The sequence below is a fragment of the Geospiza fortis genome, unplaced genomic scaffold, assembly GCF_000277835.1.
Source record: "Geospiza fortis unplaced genomic scaffold, GeoFor_1.0 scaffold54, whole genome shotgun sequence".
In the NCBI taxonomy this organism is placed as follows: Eukaryota; Metazoa; Chordata; class Aves; order Passeriformes; family Thraupidae; genus Geospiza; species Geospiza fortis.
Window position 1 is genome coordinate 16,380,441 of NW_005054301.1, and position 10,550 is coordinate 16,390,990.

The following is a 10,550-nucleotide window of genomic DNA, read 5'->3' on the forward strand; positions in this document are numbered from 1 at the left end:
AGCCATGGGCTGCTGGGGGGTGACACAATAACCTCTTTATGCTTAAAGAATAGCAAGGGGAATTGCGGGAGACCATTGGAAACATTGCAGCAAAGAAGTGGTTTGGCTTTTGTCTGTCCCTCAAGGTGAGGTGCCCAGGCAGCCGCTGAGCTGCCTCTGCTGTGCTGGAAGGAGCGCGAGCAAAGCAGCAGCAAGGGTGAATGCAGGGCTTTGGCTGGGAGAGGACCTAAAGAAACACTCAAGGAAGACCCCATGGTATCTGTGGTCAAAACACGATAAAACTGCTTATTTAGGGTAGAGTTTTACAGCAGCTCACTCTAAAGTCTGGGCTGCCACAGCCTTGTTGCCCCCACTGCATTCAACACAAGAGCAGCCACACAGGGAATCAGCTTAAAGAGCTGATCTGTCTGGAAATTAAACTGTACTCTTAATTACAAAATAAAACTTGGCTTTACTAGAATGGCTCAAAGTTTCATTCAAAGAGAATTGGAAAAATAAAAAGACAAGGAACTGAAAAGGGTCAAAACAGACAGAAATTTGAAAAAATACTGATACAAGCTATAAAAGTTAGTTAAATCTCTTACTGTATGTGTCACTGTCTCCCTTGCCAGCCCCTCAGCCATACACTTCACAAAGCAGTAAACCCAAATAATTCAGATATGCTAAGCAAAGCTACTCTGAATATGGCTTCTAGCCTAATAAGTCAGAGCCTTATCCAGCTCCCATGAAAAACATCAGGAAAGTTTCCTTCAACACTAATTGACATAAGACTGGATTGCAGAACAGCTATATAACTTTTGACCAAAAAGTGAAGTTTTTCTAAAGCACTGATAAAATATTCATGCAGGAGAATGTGGAAACTCTGGAGCAGTCTCATTGCAAAATATGTTTCAAGCAAGCATAATAATTTTTGAAACCATGCTCATTCTAACTAGTGATGTGTGCTCTAAGGGGAAAATACAAAACAAACTTTTTTTTTAAGGAAAAAAGTATTTATAATTTCTTTATTGTGGATGTGCAGAAAGATTCCCCCTCTGCTGCTGGGAAAACCAGTTTCTGCTCAATAAGCAGTAAAGCACATCCTAATTTTTAGAAAATATTTGTTAGGCAAAACAGGGCTTTCTTACAATGCTTTCATTTTTTTGCAATTGGAGTCTTTCTGTTGATGCCAGCTGCTTTAGTTGTAGGTATTTTCTGGGAGGTGGTGTCTGTCAGCCCCATGTGGGGTGTCCCCTTGGCTATCTCTCATAGCCGCCCTTCTATAAATCACAGCATATTAAAAAAAAGGGGATAATGCTGACATGTGAACTAATCCCCACATCAAAGAGAGCAATTCTCCCTCCTCCAAACACCCACCCCCCTCTTTTGCTGGGAAAAGTCTAACGCCTAGAAGGTGATTTACACAAAACTTCATCCCAGTTGTTAGGAAACTCGCAGTGCCGCTTACTTGCCAACTGCAGGAGAAACCTGGGAATCAGGGTAACCACAATAGCTAGCCTGCAGCTTCCAGCATTTGGCAATTCAGGAGAGGGAAAAAATGGGCTTGTTTCAACAGACTTGTGTATATGTTGATTGCATGGCAGAATAGGCATGCATATACACAGATGTAAACATGACTGGTAATGTGGGTCTGTCTGGGCACATCTGGGGCTGTATGGGCACATCTATATCTGCGTGTGCTCACAAGCACTTGTACAGGCACAGGGCTGCCTGGCCTGCCACATACAAGGCACACAATCACACAGAAATACCTCTCTCTGCTGGGAGAAAAGAGGGACAAGGGAGAATGTACATTAAAAACATACGCCCATATGGGCATCCAGTCACCTAGACATGGAGAGAGCTATCTTAAGCTATTCATGCCAGCTCTAGGCCTGCCTTTGAGCTAACAGTTCAAATGCTGGGAATAGATGAATAAGGGGAATGCTGTGTCTGAGACAGGATTAAAGCATACACTCACTGCTGCCCTTGCCTTTGGAAATGCTTCCTGTGCATTGATTAAGTACACAAGATACTTCCAAATAATTGTCTGTCTTTGAAAGGCAACTTAAAGGACGCAAAAAGGCCTCTATCTGGCTAGGTAACTCTCTTCCCAACTTAATGCTTAGCCTGAGTCTGTCTGTGCTGGGCACATGTCCTTCAGACATACCAACAAAGCATATGTAGCATGAAAAAGACTACACTGGTGGTTCTGGATTCATAATCAATAAGCAAAAATACATGCCTCATGTGAAATTGGCTGTAGTAAAGTGCATTTCTGTAAGTATATGTATGCATGTGAACTAGATACTTCCACCGGTATGGAAGCTTCTGGTTGATTGATTCAATTTACTTGCTACTTTCTCCTGCCACCCACACAGGCAGGCAGGGATGCCCTGGGGCCAGCAGGGCCCCCCCCCGCCAGGTCATCTCTTGCCCCGGGCCAGAGGGCCATGAGTGTCTCTCCCAAGTCAGCATCACTGCCAAAAGAGGCACACAAGGTTCACTCCCAGTGCAAAAGAGTGAACTGGATGGAGAACCACGGGATTTAAAAAAATGCATCCTTTTTGTAGTCCTTAGTTGGTTGTGGTCCAGCTGCACTCCCCGATGCACTTCAGTATGATTGCACAAGAGCTGAGGGCAGGAAACAAGTAGTCAGGGGCAGTGAGACACTGAGGTAGCTCCCATGTCAGCGACAAGTGCTGGCTTAAAACATTCATGAAAATACAGCCAGAGGGAGAGCATCAGGCACGTTGAGAGACCCACATCTCCCACTCCACTGACAGGAAGGGCATGGCACATGCGTGGGGGGAAGACAGAGACCAAAAGTTTTGTTGTTCCAATGCTCCCTCCACATAGATGTGCAGCTCTTCATGTGTCTGTGCCTGTCCCCTGCCCTGTGTCAAGTGGAGAGGATGTGAAAGAAACTCCAGCATAGTTGAGCCCTCATCTCCAGTACATGGAAAAACAAACACAGCCATTCTCTTGTTTGTTGATTTAGTTCAGAGTGCTCCTTCCATTACAAAACCATTTCCCTGCAGGCTACAGGCTAAAACCTATTTGCTTATTACTCTGCAAAAGAAAATGATGGATGCAATTTTCAAGCACCTCTTCTGTTGATAGACACAGAGATTGAAAGGACAGAGCCCTCCCAGCTATCTCTCAGCTGTGTTTTCTTGTTGGGTATAATTTTCATGTTTTCATGTTTCTCAGAAACACATGCCACATGTATCTTTTTCTCCTCTTCTTGAAATACACATCTCTCTATGGGACAGCTTTGTGCTTGGAAAGTGAACTATGTGCTTCATCACAGGTGTTCACACAGCAATGGGGGTGACCACTGAAAGCTGCATCCAGAGCTGCAATTCGCAGGACAGCACACACCCCACACACCCCACACACCCCACTGCACCATCTGGAATTAATCAAAACCCCAGAAATGAGCACTTGTGAACAGGGGGAGAGGTTTCCTCCTGCTGCTCAGGCTGATGGCTGCCCCAGCTCCCATATAGGATGGTGTAAATACCAAGCCAGCTCTTGGAACTGGCGCAGCTAAGTGGAGCTCTGGGTGCGAGATACATCCTGATTCAAGGCAAACACACAGGAAACAAGTCTCTTCTGGCCTGTTTTTATTGATGAGATGCACCCCTTGGCAGTTCCTGGTGCTGACTGGGACAAGTCTGGATAAAAACTGCAAGAGGAGCAGCAGAGTTTATCTAGAGCTGGCACCAGTTTTGGTGCTTGGCTGAATGAGCTGTTTCTACTGGGTCCAGAGCTCTTTCTTTGTGCCAACACAACCACCTGCCCTCACCCTCCACCCCCAAAATAATCAAACTAGTCTCAACACCTTTTTTTGTCAGGTTAAATCACTTCTCTGCCAGCTGGCCTTTTAGATGGCAATTCTTCTGACTGGCCTTTTAGGTGGCTGGCACTTTACACTCCTCACAAATCCAACCCAACGGCATTAAAAAGTGAATTTACATTGCAGGGCTGTGGGGGAGGGTGCCCCAGGCAATGTCAAAGAAAAAGCGGATCAAAAAGGACTGCTAGTATTGGATACGTGGGCTGTCTTTTCAGCTGCTTTGGGCAACGTCCTTTCAGCACAAGAAAAGCTCAAAAGAATTCAGTTAATCTGTTGTTAAACAGAGTCTGTAGTGGGAGAGTGGTCTGTCATCCTCCAGGCAGGGAACTGAGCCTGCCTGTAATGGCTGGGAGCTCCTTTGCCCTTTCCCAGCATTTCATATCCATAGTGGCAGTGAGTTAATGGACTGACACCTTGATGGCCTTGCACGGATTGTCTCTCAGCCTTGTGATGCCAGGACCCCTTCCTTCTGGCTGCTCTCAGGAGAAGCAGCAGCTCACAGCACGTGCACTACATAGCACAGCACACCCGAAGGCTGTGGCAGCCAAAAATCCCTCTCCATAACTCTCCTGCTTCACACAAGCCCAGAAGCACCTTGCAGGGTGCTGGTGGTGGCTAACCTGCTGATGATGATGATGATTTCAAAGAGCTACCAGGTCAAGTGAAGTCCTGAGGCAAGAGCTTTGGCATGATTTTCAGATCTAACTCTGAATATAGAGATATAAGAGCAGCCAGACCCGCACTAAGGTGTGGCCCCCGTGATGTCCCACAGCCTCAGTGCTCAGTGCCACAGCACAGCTCTGAATGTTAAACACTGATGGTGAGCAGCCCAGAGACTTGCCAGCCTACACATAATTCACCACATGAGGAATATCACATGTGTACTGCTTCAACTTAAAACTAATCCCTCCTTCCAGCTGGGAAAAAGATCTTTTTTCTTCCTCAGAGTAGAGGATCCCATAGATCCCTACAGAGTAAAACAGCTATTCTTTTTTAAGATTTAAAGATATTACTTCTTTTTTTGTTCATGTATCACATTTCAGTGTCTTCTAAACAAGAGGGAGCTTAATGTTTTTGTGTAACCTTGAACTGGCTAGTACACAACTTTTATTGCTTCATCCTTGAGCTTCCATGAGCTACATTATGTTCTACTATGAACAGAACGTCCTACTTAGGATTGTGTGGCACATGCTTTGGTTGCAACAGCTTCCTGGTGCTTTCTTTGGCCTGCATGTATATGTAGTTGTATGCAAACATACACGTGTGTATATGTATGTGTTCCTTTCTAATTAGGAAACGATGCAATAAAAATTTCTAGTTCTGAAAATTTTTATTTCATTTCCTTCCTTCTCCACTGCTGTTCAGCTAAGCACACTGGCAGTGTGTTCTAGGGAACAGGATCATTCCCATGTGTGACTCATTTCTAAGGTCTCCCGGGCAGGATTCAGTATGATGGTGTCAGTGGCTGCTGCAAGAGCTGTTTAGATGTCTCTGCATGTAGTGGGCAGTGAAGTGCTGATCTCAGGCAGTGGTGCTAGGAATGTCAGGGTCTGTTTAATATTCCCTGGGGATCTTCCTAAAAAGTCAATTAACCTCCCTACAGTTTTGTGATCTGGCTGAGCATTACCATGCAGTTGCATCAGCTTTTATTTTAGTGCATGAGGAGCATTGTCCTGTGAAATGGAACTTTCTGGGTTTGTTTTAACGGCAGATTGTAATTTGATTTTAAATTATCTACCGTCAAGCCTTTCACAAGTGAATCGAACACACATGCATTTTCTCCATAACACATTTGACTGTCTGGAGAAACAAAGGTTGGTAATTAAGCTCACAGCAGTTGATAAGGACGGGGCCTAGGCAAGGCCTAAAACCTCAACAAGTTAGAGCCTTAATTTCTGGATACTTACCAAAACCAAACCCTTGACTTGGCGCAGCTTGCCCATTCTGGGTAATCTGGCTCTTTGATTCCCTGTGGGGCTGTCCTGTGGGAAGTCGGCACCTCGGTAGGACAGGGAGGGATGCCAAACTAGCAGACACCACTCCAGGGTAACAGTTTTACCAAGTCAAATTCAGCAAGCTTATGGTTAAATATGGGAGATCTATTTCTCTCCAGCCAATGCATGAGTTCCCAGCACCTTTTGTACTTTGAAATACCATTAATTAATATTTATCAGATGTAAAATGTGACTCTAGCTACTTGGTACAATATGCCTTTAAGCGTTGTATTGCTATTCCTTTTTATGCATATCTACAGACAGGCTGAGGCAGGCAATCACAAGTGTCACCAACAACAAACACCCCTCAGCTGGAGGCAGCTTTTAAAACCCACCCAGGCCTTAAACCAGACTGTCCTCAGTGCAGGACAAAGCCCATTAGCAGGAGACTGGGACCTGCCACATTACCCATGGCTGGGTCAGATGGTTTAAGAAACACAAATCATCATGTAGTGATTTTTTTTTTTTACAGCATTTTTGCTCCAAACTCACATGGATGTTTGGAAAGCGCCTCTGCTCATCTCTCTCTGCCATGACCTTCTTTCATCCCAGGGCTCAGCTGCCCAGGGGGAGGTGTGCCAGGGCAGGCAGGCCATGCTGTGCCTTACTGTGCCGTGCCTGGGCAGCATGGGCACCCTCACTCCTCACTGAGCCCCAGCTGCCCTTGCTGTGGCACTGAGAAGCAAATCTTTGGCCCTTTGCTGGTGCACGGTTCCCTAATGTGCTTGATAGCGCTGGTGCCTTGAGAGCACTGTGGCAGGGGCTTCCCAGCAGTTCGGCTCCCGAGGCCACAGCCTCTGGATAACTTCCACCCCAAATGTATGTCACATTTCCTTCCAGTGAAAGCAAAATATTTACACTAAGCCGGGGTCACCTGGCGGCCACGGCGCTATCGCAGGCTGGAAGCGGCTGCGATACTGTAAACAGAGGGGCGTGAGGGCGAGGGAATTGCTCTGGGCCTCCAAAACAAACGGCAGGGCTGGGTGTGCTGCTGGGAGCGCTGGGCACCGGGAGGTGGGCACCGCCAGGGCGGGATGGGGGGCTGGCAGCAGGGCCTGCGGCTCAGAGACAGCGAGCCAGGGTGGCAATGGCTGAACAGAGCTGCTACCAGGGGCCAGGGAAAGAAAATTTACAGAGTCTGGACAGATGTGTCCAGCATCCCCACCAGCCACACTTCCCACCCATCCCCATGCGGCCCCAGCATGTTCAGTACCTGAGGCTGTGGCCACAACAACCTCGCTGCTTTCTCTGCCTTCAAGGAGCTGCTGGAAATATTCCTCCTGTTCTTCATGAGTGCTTTGGGCCCAGTTAAACCATCCTGGAAGTTGCTGGGCAAGACTTGCTCTATGAAAATGCATTGAATTCAGCGTTTTAAACTTGGAAACTTGAACTACAGGACTTACAGCCCCTGTATTCCCAGACACACAAGAGAAAGGGTGGCAGTTTCCCATTGTAGTCGCTTGCATTCAAGACATCTTCCTGAGACGGCTCTTCCCACCTCCTCACAGCCTAAATCTCTCCCATATACTGTCAGAATTTCCTTCTTTATCCCATATTGCACTGTTGATCAGCACCTGAAACATCTGCTGCATACTGTAACACGTGCATATGAGTCAAGGACAAAGTGGCTGGCAGCTCCTGGCTGCCCACCCATCTGACACCACTGACTCCTCCTCAGTTCCACTGTCCCATTCCCTGCCAGGCATTTGCCCAAAGTGATGACCCATGGCAGGGTTTCACATGTGAACAATGGCATGTGGACTTTGGAAAGCCTCCACCAGGCAATAAACAAAATGGTGCTCGTTTTGCATGCCTTGAACCCACTTGGGGACATGAGGACTCTGAGCCTCCCAGCACCTGGGCTGCTTCAGAAAGCCTTCACTCACCTGCAAAGATAGACGTGAATGTCAGGCATGAGCCACAGTGGAGCTGTGCTGAGCCCCTCTGATCAAACAAGCCCATAAGGAGCAGCAGGGGGTTTTGAATAATCCCACAAGCTCTTCTGCTTTTGTTATACTGCTGTCATTCTCCCAGCAAGGTTCACATGTAAGCATGTGGAGTAACCAAAATATTAAAGGACATTCCAATTATTCTTGGCTGTCTAAGGGAGAGATAATTGCATTTTTTGCATCCAATCATTTTCCACTGACACTTCTCATAATGATTATCACAGTGTCAATATCTTGAGATGCCAGTATTAGACTAAAGCTGAGGAGGGTGGCGCTTGGCCACTTGGGAGATACAGTTTTCCCCAGCTTTGCAGAGAAGTTTCTTTATGCTATTTACTAAGCTATTAGGTATGCAAGGCATAACTATAGCAGAAGGGGGTTTCTGTGTGGGAGGAACAGTATGATTCATATTGTCTCACCAGCCTTGCAAAACAAAATGTCCAGTCATATGCTTTTGTGATGCAGCCTCTCATTTCTCCGCCTTTATTTTGTACACAGCCATAACCCCAGTGCACTGGAACTGAGAATCAGCACAGCAAGCTACAGGAGAATCAGTCAAGAAAACAGGAAGCACCTAGATGACCTAATACTCTAATAGCATTTTCCTCCCTGGGAGCAATGTCCAGAGCCTGGCAGGGGAAGGAGGGACAGAATGCTGTTCTCAAGCACCTGATTAGCACCTCTTGTAACAACTCCTTGAGACAGCTGGCATGGAAAGTGGTAACAGGCATGCCATCCCAGCTTTGGAAACTTGCCTGCTTCACAACCAACCCCATATCTGGAGCACAGACCATGGCTGAATATCGTTCTTATAAGCACCTACTGCATTGCACTGGTGGTTTAAAGGGGTTCATTAATGCAGCTGAGGCAGAGTTGGCAATTGCTGGGTGTTTATTTTGGAGCAGCCTTCAGGAATGTACCAGACTTCATTTTCTGAGGTTGCAAAGGAGGATGGTAAGGGCAGAGGAAAAGCATTGATTTCAAGAAAAGATATTCTAAACTGAAGCACTCTCTACCCTATCTTACAGGGAAAAATACTTCTTGAAACACTGCACTTACACATTAAAAATAAAATTATATCAGGACCTTTTATTCTTTTCCTTCCTGGAAAATTCAAATCTAAGGTAAATCAAAAGAATTCTCAATATTTTAATGTACACAGAAGTTCATGTGTAGGTATCAGCTGGCTCTTTCCAATTATGTCCCTGAGAAAAATTCAAGCCATCCATAACAGACTTCCACATTATCAGGGACCACAAAAAGCAGAATGCCTTCATCTTACTCCTGTGAGACTGGGCCTATTCCTGTTGTCGCTACCAGTATACAGGGATTTGGTTTTAGCACATTCCTGACAACACAAATGGCACAGAGGAGGCAAATGCTTCTCAGCCTTCTTCTTAAAGGCTGGCTCAGAGAGCCAGAACTTTGCACACCTCAGTGTGATGTGGCAGCCTCGTATCTCACTATCATTAAACGCAGAACTAGCATGAGTCTTTACATACTTTCATGGACTTCACACATTCTTTTCACATGTGTTACTGACATAAAAATTACACTATTGTAGATACTTTTTGGTGAAGTCAGCTAAAAGGCAGTGTGCATGTGTCGTATTTGCAGTACTTTAGCCACCCTGAAGAAAGGATGGAGAAGAGGGGCAGGCTGCAACTTGCTTTCTTAATAACATGCAAAACCTCTAAATCTCAGGTGGCAGTAAGTATTTTGGCTCCAAACTCCAGCTATAAAGCAAATAGCCCAAGGACTCTCCCTAGAACTATAGTGGCAAATTTTAATAACATCTAAAGTGCAATGATGAGGCTCCTCTGTGCCAAAAGAACCTGCTGGCTATCAAAATTATCAAAAATGACACTTTCAAAATAAGTAATTTTAAGACCTCCTATATCAAAAGAAATGCCACCAGCAGGCATCACCTCACCTACCTGATGGCAGTTTTTGTGCTGTCCTCTCATGCACACTGGCTCTGTGTGACCCACTGACTCTCTTATGATTTCTGACAAGTCTTCTGCCAGCCCCTGCAGCACAAGGGAGTGCTTCATGGAAGACCAGACTGACCACTTCTGTCTGGGGTCTAATCCCATAGGGTGTGAGAAAGCTCTTCTAATGTTTTACCAAAGAGACCGAACTCTGCAAAAGACCTTGAAAAACATACCTCCCAAGGTAACATAAGGACATATGATACCTGATAAACCTGGAAAAAAAAAGTCTAAAGGTGTGAAGGGTTTTTCTACCAAGTTTCATAATGGAGTGCAATTAGGCCTTATATAGCCTAACCTTGGCCATGCTGCAAGTGGTTTAATGGGTAATATCCTGTAAATAGATAAATTAAATTGTGTCAGCATGAAGAGGTCATTCTCTTCTCAGCACCTAGATTCTCCTCCAAATGGGAGCACTTCCTTTTTCCAACATTATGGTTCAGTGCCTTCCTAGAAATGGAAAGGCCCATTCTGCCTCACTTCCTCACTCTTTCAGTGAAAACACACACATGATGAGAAATCACACACACACACACACACACACACGGGTTGGTGAGAGCCCCAGTGTGGGCACAGAGGGTGGGTTTGAATGAATGCACACACAGAGGTCTCTGTGTAGTAAGAATGTTTACCATGTGTAGTGCTGGGAATCACATGCAGGATTCCAGGTATACCCACAAGACTGGCTCTAAGATGTTGTAATGTAAAGATCCTTTCTTGTACATCAGAGCCCTAAAGTTTTGTGCCATTGGGATGATGTCAGCTGGAGTTCAAA